A 10,467-nucleotide genomic window follows, 5' to 3' on the forward strand; every position below is an offset into this window, starting at 1 on the left:
TAAAAAGGATCTTGTTTTCAAAATCTTAATTAATAATCACAGCTTTGGTAATTGGCATACTTTCAGAAATGGAGTTAGGTTGGATTACCATAAAGCAATTCAATATGATTTGGGGGGTCAAAATTAAAGCTGTTTGAGATGCATACCTATGAGCAAGTCTTTGTCTGAAACTGAGGGTTGAGCTGAACTACATCCCCAGCCCTTTTATGTTTTGACTTTTGACATTTTGAGTCTGTGCCTTGCTAAGGTACGAAGTCCACAGTTTGGCTGGAACGTGTGACAGCATGTGCCTACACCACCATGCCCCGAAGCTCAAGACATGTCTCAGAGACCTTCTTCAACTTCAACATAGAAAGGTTCAGGAACCCAGAGAGGTGTGCGTGCATCTAGCCACAGAGGGGTGTGGCTTCCGAATTGTTTTGAGTAACAAAATGAGCATTGGAGGATGGTGTTCACCCATGACTGGTTCTCAGAATGAGAGAATTCTGCTCACACGACCTTTATTAAAACAACTTTGCAACAACATTTAGGGCGTCCCAAGAGAATGAATTTTTTTTTAGATTTCACCTTTTTAATCAGTTCTGAAGGACATCCCAAACACATGAGACAGGAAGGAATACTTTTTCTTCCAGTATTAAAAAAAAATGACATTCACAAACATTTTCAAGAAGCTCTTATGCTCATGATGGTAGATCTTCAATTAAAAAAAAAAAAACTCTAGGCAATCATATTCTTGATGCAGACTGCTGACAGGTACATTCAAAAGTTTTTTTTACTCATGATTAAGAATTGCGTACATATTTTAAAAATAACCCCAGATACATGATTTAAAAGGAAAATATCAATCTGGCACAACTTTTTTGTGTGCCAGAAGCAATGATCCTGAGTCCAAACTAAAACTTTTTATATGGAAAACCCCCATAACTCTATAAATGTCTCAGAAATTTGACTTTAAATGGGGGAAATTAAAATAACCAGCTTTCTAAAAGGTCTTTAGCAAGGTACCTTGGGAGCTCCATTAAAAAATAGTAGATATACTAAGCAAGTTTCAGTGTGGCTTCTTTATGAAATCTTTATATGGCGATGCGGAAGGCCGATCCTGGGTGAAAAGTGTTATTCCTTGTGTATGTCAGGTCTAGAAGCCTCTCAGTTATCGCAATTGTGTCTGTAATACCCTCCTGAGCGTCAATCATAACCACCCCGGCTTCTGCTACTATAGACTCTGGATTGCCCATAACCGTATCCACATCCTCCAGGACGACTGTCATACCTGCCTCTCCACACCCCTGGTCCCCACCACCTGTGGAGTAGTTGTGACCACATCCATGGGTCCCAAAAGCACCCCCTCCTCTGGTGCCCCGGGCAGATTTGCCTTCATGGTCCAGATCCGGCGACCATGCAGGGACTCTCCATTCATGGCTCTCCTGGCATTTGAGGCATGCTCTGGATTGGCAAAGGTGATGAAGCCAAAGCCCTGACATGGCAGTGAATTCAAATCCTGCTGGGAATCAGAAAGTAGTAAGGAACCATGACGGGCAAGTGCCGAAGAACAAGGAGAATGGGGCCCAAGAGACTTTGAAGTAGGTTATATTTAATTGTTCATCAGTAAAGCTCAGCTGAGGAAGGGCAGGACATATAAAAACATTTTCAGACACAGCAAAGAGATAAGTTAACCTTCACGCCAAAATTCTTAGTGGCCAAGGTCACCTTAGCCTGGGTGACTCTCTCGCTTTTCGCTTTGAACCACCTTCTGGCAATGCCCCAGCGCCCTGGTCCTCAGGGATGCAGCCTGCTCATGCCTGCTACCGGCAGAGGACTTCCCAGGCTTTCCTCTGTATTTCCTGCCCCGGATGAACTCCGTGTTTTCTTCTATAACGCACATACTTTGGTTTATAGAAGAGTAAGTAATTCTTGTATGAGTCACTTTCTTGGCTTCCCACAAAAGTACCAGATTGTTTTAACAAATTGTTCAGCTGATGAAAATTTGTCAGCATTACACAGAAAATGTACTGATAAATAGACTTACATATTTCTGACACTGTGAGCTTTTGTCCATTTTGTCATTTTTTTTAAAGTCTGTGTTTATCTTTAGTTTTCTCAAACAAAAAGTTCGAACACCAGGCAGCTCAGTTCAGTACTAGGCGTCAGGCAAAGCCCTGGCATCGAAGCAGGAGGCAGTACTGTTATTCTCACTTCTGCTCGACCTTTCCACCACTTCTAGAGAAGCATATAAAATACCTTATGTTGACTTTTTCCATATGTAAAGTATGTGCGTGTGCACAGACACACATACACAAAGTACACAGTGACTACAGGTGTACTCATCAACTCAGATAAACACACATTTTTTAAAACTATAATTGATCTTCTATATTTGCTCCAACTTTGACAATATGCCCAAATCTCTATTTTCTTTGAGTAGTGACAAGAGGTGCAAAATACAACAGATGCAATCTCAAGAGTGCTAAACAAGTGTGAACTTGGATACATCAAGCTCAAGTGCTTCCACAAGGGGAATGAAGTGCGAAGAAGACAATTTGTGTCTTGGAGTCCTGTCAGGTGTTGAGGACAAGGTCATTGTAGCGGAGGGCAGAGTATATATTTGGAAGTGATTTACAAACGAGTTAGTGGCAAAGACAGGGTAATAACTGCTGAACACCTCCATGCACACATAGATGCCATTCTGCTAGCTATTTTGCTCTCACACAAGACATAAAAACAAATGGCAGTGTCCCGAGGGGATGCAGACACAAAGCTAAAGAGGCTTTGGATGAGTGCTGGCACTTCTATAACAAGTTTATTAGAGCATAAAACACTTGTGGACCTTACACACTCAACCTATAACTCAAAATGAAAAATTAGGAAAGGTAATTATGCATACACTCGAATCAGGAAAAAACTAACCAACATAATTAATTGGGTAAATTATACCCAAATTTTATTATGGCTTTGTATCTTCTTGTAATTTTCTATTTTCTCTGGTTTTAACCAGTTTAATGTAGTTTTAAAAGCTTAGCTTGGTGAATTAACATGGTCAGAGAGAACGTGACTTTGATACATTCTTCAGCCTCCCAAGTTCATCTTAAATCATGGCACTTTAGCAAACTGGCTTACAATCACCTTACAAATGTATCATGAGATAGATACTAAGTTTTCTCTTCCTAAAGTTAAGACCCCAGATATAGTCACGATGTTTGAAAACATGAAAAATCTTGCTCAATTACGCTAAATGCTTTCAGTTATTTCATCTTTCTCCATTTTAAAAGAGATCACTGATCCTATTCTAACTCTTCTTAGGTTTCTAACTCTTAACTACTCACAGCTTACCAGAGTAGACAAGCATGAAATTAATGCTGTGTAGGAGCAATTTACTGATGTCAAGAAAGTTTGTTGCTTGATTAGTACATAACACTGGTCGCACTTCGAGCTGCGATTTTCATCCCATGAAATGACAACTGAAGGTGGTCTGAGCCTTGTGATTCTTTACGCCAGATAATTTCAGTGCTGTGAATGCATAAATGTAATTGTTTGCCTTTCTTCCCAAATGTTTATGGGAGAGAACTACATGGGAATTGTTCAAACATAAAAAGACCTCCATTTATTTTTAGCTTCAATTAAATCTTTTGGATGCATGGATTTTAATTTTTTGCCTGTTTGTTTACCAAATCATTCTCTGATTTCAGGCCAACCATAGATTTGGATAGCTTGCAGTATTTGCTGATGAAAGGATAATTTGGGAGATGTAGCCAGAGCTTTTCTTTCTTTCTTTCTTTCCTTCTTTCTTTCTTTCTTTCTTTCTTTCTTTCTTTCTTTCTTTCTTTCTTTTTTCATTTTTCTTCATTTTTTTGGGGGGGGGAAATACTTTTCAAACACTTTGTGCATAATGGTTCCAGTCTGAAAATGACTCAAACCAGTTGATAAGACTAAAATTATCAAGGTAAATATTTCCAAGTCTACTCTGCAAAAATCACCATGTCTTGGTAATAATCCCCGTCCTCATATCTGAAACTCTCTAAAGAAATATCACTTTGCAATAAGATTTTCTTTTATTAGTCTTCTGTCAGGCCCTAAAGAATTTACAGTCTAATTTTTTTATGCCAAGTTTGCTGGTCCACCATGGTTATAATACAGCAGTTTTAATATTCATATAAATGCCATGCTTGAAATTCAAGTGGGTTTTGGTGTTTTCTGTTAGAAGAATTACAATACCTTGACTGCTGTCACTGAATGCTAGCCCTCACCCAAGAACAAAGATGACACCCTTGGAAGCAGTAATGAAGAGGCTGGATATGATGGGATACAGGAAACCTCTCACTCTGCTCAGTTCTGTAGTCAGAGGCTCTGCAACCCCGAGTTCTACTCTTGATCTGCAACCCCAAGTTCTACTCTTGATCAATGAGCCTCCCACTCTGTTCTACTCAATCTCTGGAAGATCCACATCAACATTCAGCTTTTTCCAACCATTCCGGTTAGTATATAACATTCCTGTTGTGTGCTCAGAAATTTAAAAAAACATTTAAATCATTCTTTAGACTTCAAAAAGCAATTGTCAGCCATGCTGTTAGATAGACACAAAATTTAGGTGAGTCTATCAAATTTTGATCTTCTATAGAATTATAGAAGATATGTTATATTCATAGTCATACTCATTAATATTTTCAAGCACATCATAGGTGCACAGAATTATGCTCATATTTACTTGTATGTTAATTTTGTTTACTAAATCCTCCAATTGGATGAGATGACTCAGAAATGGAACTTGACATGTCAAGTCCAAAACAAAAGAAAAAAAGAAAAACCCAAAACCCTGCGAACAGAGAAACCACAAAATGTGGTGATTTTACTTTTAAAACAAGTGGATGGATCCAGGTTATGAAGCCACATAATGGAGTAGAATTTTCATAGCAGAAATGGAAGATTAGAAGAAAGAGCATGCTTTATGAGAAAGATATGAAATTTAACGCAAAACATGAAGTCTTAAAATTAGAACTAGATACAAAAAGACTGTCAAGTTGAATTTCACTCTTTTATAGATAAAGAGTCTGAGGTCTAGAGACAGTGACATTGAAGCCCAGGTGTGAAGAACATATCTAAAACAAGGACGTTGAAGCCCCGACCTGAAGCAAGGCCACCTCTCTGTAGTGCAGGTTAATGCAGTTTCAGTGGGTTTCAAATGGCAAAGTGGCTATGGGAGACATTAAGGAAGCAACTGAAAATGTGGAACTGGGGCAGAGGGCTGCCGAAGACAAACAACCAGAGAAAGAAAACCAGATAAAAAAAATAAAGCAAAACATTAGCTTTTGGGAAAAAAGTCAGAAACTGAAAATGTTCTCAAGGGAAACTACAGAAAGCAATAGTCAAGAGCCTGACCTTCAGCATCAAAAATACTAACATTAAAATTTATTAGGATGTATCAGCTCTGAAATGGAGTTACAATGTGTACATCTGTAAAGTTGCAAAGAACTGTAATAGCATCTGCCTAAAATACTGTTGTGAAAACTACAAGGGTAAGAAATACATAGTTAGCACTTTGGTTCATAGAAAGTGCTTAATAAATAGTGTTTATGATATTTACAATTATTTGTTAATCTAGAAGTCAGGGTCACGTCAATTTTTCAAGTACTACCACAACATTAGATGTCAAAGTAAAAGGTGAAGAAAATAATCTCACTAAAAATCTTCCAGATATGGCAAGTTTGGGTTATTGTCATGAAATAAGGGTAAACTTTTATCAAGACAAATTTGTGTTGTTGATATAGAAAATAATAAAACTCTTTAAAAATATATTTTTGAAGTAATAGAAAGGAAGTCATAACTCTTCGAGCAAGGCAGTATGAGTTTCTATACTTTATCGGTACTAATATTTAGCTGAATGATTTCAATTTCTTTTGGCAAGTCATGAAATTAGTGCTGCAGAAATGGTCAGATATTTTCATAACTACCTTTAAAAGAGTAAATTTCTATGTAGACAACACTGATATCCCAAGTGACCAGAAGTCACGGGGTTTTAGCTTCCAAATTTTCACATTTTATCTGTAATGATGCATTTGAAAAGTGAGGCATTTGAGAACCTTCTTTAAAATATCCACTCTTGTTATTTCCTCTCAAATGCATTTTATGTGATTAGCATTTATGGGTCACTGTGTTTCACCACTGACTCAGAGGCAGTTAAGTGAGAGTTAATAGAGGCAGGAAGCTACACTGTGTTCTCAGCCCAGAGCAGAGTGACCTAATATTGCCTATTATTCCTTTCCTATTATGTCTTTGGGCTTGTGAGTTATTCAGGTCACTCCTAACAAGAGTTGAAAACGCTCAAGATCAGAAAATGTGCTTTTTGCTCCTGTGTCCTCAGTAGTACCTAATTCAAGAGGGAATCTCAAAGCCACTAGTTAATTGAAGGTATTCTTATAGGTAGCTCTTAGGGCCTAGAGTTACGCCAGCTTTGGAAAAACTGAAAGCACTAAGGATGGCATTTGTTATGTGCTGCACTGGAACCTCTTAAATGTTACGCTCAATGTCCATTTTATCTCCTGCCTCCTGTTTATGTCTAGGCCCTTGTTCCTCTTACACATTCTGCCTTTCAAAGTAGGCCTCTGGGAAGGACATTCATTTCCACCATAGTGTGAGTTTAGGCCAACGCGTTCGCTCTCCCAGAGGCATGTGCATGTATATCCTATCATAAGTCACCTCCTTACAGATCTACATCTTCTGCCAAAGGCTCATTGTGAGAAGAATGGAAGAAAAGTAAGCAACAATTCCCCTAGTCCTTAAAAATAGATGATGGGAAGTCGTGGGGGCACGTGCAGAGGTAAAAGTGGTCCTGGTTTTATGTATAGGAAGTGAGTGGCCGTGAACGTGGAGGAGAAGCACAGGGAGGTCCCCCCACCCCAGGTCTGTGTTGAAATGCTTGATATTAGTAAAGCCACACCAATTCAGATGTCAAAAAATAAGAAAGTCACTTTTTGTTACTGAAAAGTAACTCTGGGGAAAATAAGCACTTACCGGCTGTGTCTCCAGAGGATCAATATGTATCTAAAATATCTATGAAAATAGAACTCTTCTTGTTTATTAGAGACCAGCTGCTCATTTGTCCCACGTGCTCCGACTTCCTGAAAGCACATTCCGATGCTTCCGGGCCTCGTGTGAGCAGCCTGGCAGCCTACTGTCTGCCACTAAAAGATGGTTTTCTCTGCCCCCACTGGCAGGAAAATCATCACTTTTTTTTCAAGACAGTGAAAGTATTAAATCAGATACTCAGCCATAAAGCTCAGAGTGATATTTCACAAAGAAAAGCATCTTGCCATTTAGTGACGTTAGAAACTTCTGTGCTATGTGATTAATTTCACCTGGAAATAAGCTTGTTTTAAGATTCTTACTATTTTTGTATCTGAGCCTCCACCTCAGTGTGACCTGTTTTAGTCTTGATTTCCACTCAATATTATGCTTTATCAAAACAATTAGATGGTGCTGGACCACTGCAACATATGTGGGCTCATTTTAACATGATACTTTGTAATACAGAGTATTGGCCACTGATGTGGCGGGGGTTGTAGAGTCCATTGGGAATAACGTGTCTGCTTTCAAGAAAGGTGACCAAGTCTTCACTAGCAACACGATCTCGGAGGGCTACGCAGAGTATGCTCTTGCTGCAGGCCACACGGCATGCACACTGCCCTAGAAGTTGGACTTCAGGCAGTGTGCCGCCGTTGGTGTCCTGTACTTCACCGCCTGCCATGCTCTGTTCTACAGTGCCTATTTGAAAGCTGGAGAATGAGGTCTGGTTCTTGGAGCCAGCAGAAGAGTTGGATTAGCAACATGCCAAATTGCTACAGCCTATGGCTTAAAGGTTTTGGGCACCGCTGGTAGTGAGGAAAGCCGAAAAATTGTTTTGCAAAATGGAGCCCATGAAGTGTTTGATCACAAAGAAGCTGACTATATTAACAAAGTCCAGAAATCTGTTGGTGAAAAAGGAATTAATATAATTATTGAGATATTGGCTGATGTAAACCTTAGTAATAATTTGAAACTTCTGTCGTATGGAGGACCAGTAATAGTTGTTGATAGCAGAGGCTCTAGGGAAATAAACCCACAGGACACCATGGCAAAGGAGGCTTCTATCATCAGAGTTTCTCTGTTTTCATCAGCGAAAGAGGAATTTCAGCAGTTTGCATCAGCTCTTTAAGCAGGAATGGAGACTGGTTGGTTGAATCCTGTGATAGGCTCTCAGTATCCACAGGAGAAGGTTGCCCAGGCTTGCAAAAACATCATACGTAGCAGTGGGACTGTTAGAAAAATGGCTCTTCTGATATGATGCTATTTTCTGGACTTCCAGCGTAATTAGTAGATTTTCTTTCTTCCATATAGTTTACATTGTCATTAGTAACATTTATTTGATTCTGTGAATTTAAAACAACAAGATTTTTCTTTAGGGGCAGAGACACTGAAGTCTGTTTCATAGGTGGCAGTCACTTTTAATGCCTTTTATCCTAACCAAGGAGCCATCATAATAGGAAAGAGTGTGATAGTGTTCACTTGGCATTGGTGTACATTCCAGAAATTCTTAACTGATTCTTGTTTAATTCCCTGCCATTGATTAACACATGTGAATTCAAAGTAAGATTGACTTCCAAGCCTACTAATTTATATCGAATGTTCATTAATCAATTCTGATTATCCCATAGCCAATGGGACCCCGCTGACTTTCTGGACTGAAAAAAAAAAGTCACCTTTACAAACTAATCTTATTAATAGTTACTTAGAAGGGATGAATAAATAATGCCCCAAGGAATTTATTTGTTTTCCCAATATTTCCCTAAATAGAAAATTCACTGCATCACTGGGTGGTTGTTAGTGACTACCTGTGTTCATTTTGGGGATAGCACCCTTCTTGGTTCTATGAAGGAAGGTAGAGAGTAGCTAAGTAATAACTGTGTGATTGCCTCGATTTTCAGAGTATATTTTGTTATCTTTTTTGTGTTTTATGGTTCGAAAACTTTTCATTTAACAAGTTCACACATTTGACATGTGAAGATGATCTGTTTTTGTTTCCCAACACCATATTCTCTAATGAATTCTACGGTTCAAAAAATAAAAAAAAAATAAAAAAAAAAAAAGATGTCTCAGTTACTTTTGTCTCATTGCTGAGACAAAATACCCAAACCCCAAAATGAAGTAAAGAAAGGTTTATTTAGCTCACAGTTAGTGGAGGTTTCAGTCCATACTCCGCAGGCTCCAATGCAGAGTGTCACATGGCAGCGGGCAGCAGCTCATGTCAGTGGAAAACAGCAAAGAGCTGAGGGAGGAGCAGCAGCTGTGGCAGCTAGCAAGCCTTTCTCCCCTCCTCGCATTGTAATGCAGATCACCCACCCCAGGGCAGGTAGAGCACTCACACCCACAATCCCTGCATTAGATCATGAATTGATCACACACTCTAGAAGCCACCCCAATGACTGCATGAGGCTTTGAGGGGACAGCTAGATACAAACCATAGCAAAAGGAATCAGGATTAAAAATCTATTTTTAGGAATAGTCATAATTTACTTAAGAAGATAAAAGAGTGGACACATTCATGTAGAGCCCTGGAAAGGTGCTTTAAAAACTATTAATGCACCTTAATCATATCAAGCAAGAGAAAAAAATTACTCCTTTTAAAAGATACTTACAATTTAACTTTAGGCATTTTGCATGGTATTTGAAAATAAATTTTGATGCAAATTATGGCTTCAAATTTTATGTAATTATCCTGGGACCTACATCTTAAAAATAAGAGTGAAGGACATAAGACACTGTCCTCATTCAGCACTAAGGGAACTGAAATTTCCTAGCATTAGGAAATATAAAGGTTCTAATCTAGTCAGTAAAGGGTTGTTTATGCTATCTCTAAGGACTTTTTTTTTTTCAGAACCAGGGATCGAATTCAGGCCATTGCATTTGCCAGGCAAGTGCTTATTCAACTGAGCCATCTCCCTGGCCCCTCTAAGGACTTGTGAATGAAAAAATAATATCTATATTTTTCACAGACTCTAGAACTGAATGTATAGATTTCACTTCAGAATAATCTTAGAAAAGTCTTTCACAATGTTTTAATGTAGTTGATGTAAATGTGTTTTTTTCTTCATAATACTAACAAAATCCTGTGTCTCTAAGATACTCTACTCAACTTTTAGCTCTTTCATCATAGAGCATAAGCTGATACTGTGAACATGAGGACATTATTTCTTAGGGTCTCATGGTATTACGTATCAAATTTACAAAATGTGTTTATTAGAAATGCCCCAGAAGGAGATGGCTCAGTAGAATAAATGCTTGCCTCGCAAGGGCAAGGGCCTGAGTTCTATCCCTGGTTCTGAAAAAAGAAAAAAAAGACAAGTTTTTTTAATTATTGAAACTGTCCTACCAATTTGGTTTGAAACTGTCTCATTGCTATTTGTTTCTCAATAAAATTATGAGGAAAAAATATAAATAAAT

The 10,467-nt window shown here is 38.4% G+C and overlaps 1 pseudogene; it reads left to right on the forward strand.

The window, feature by feature from the left end:
* The first annotated feature begins 1,479 nt into the window (after nt 1–1,479).
* Nucleotides 1,480–8,311, forward strand: LOC101584856 (annotated as a pseudogene).
* The last annotated feature ends 2,156 nt before the right edge of the window (nt 8,312–10,467 follow it).

The sequence above is a fragment of the Octodon degus genome, unplaced genomic scaffold (genome assembly GCF_000260255.1).
Source record: "Octodon degus isolate 3935 unplaced genomic scaffold, OctDeg1.0 scaffold00129, whole genome shotgun sequence".
In the NCBI taxonomy this organism is placed as follows: domain Eukaryota; kingdom Metazoa; phylum Chordata; class Mammalia; order Rodentia; family Octodontidae; genus Octodon; species Octodon degus.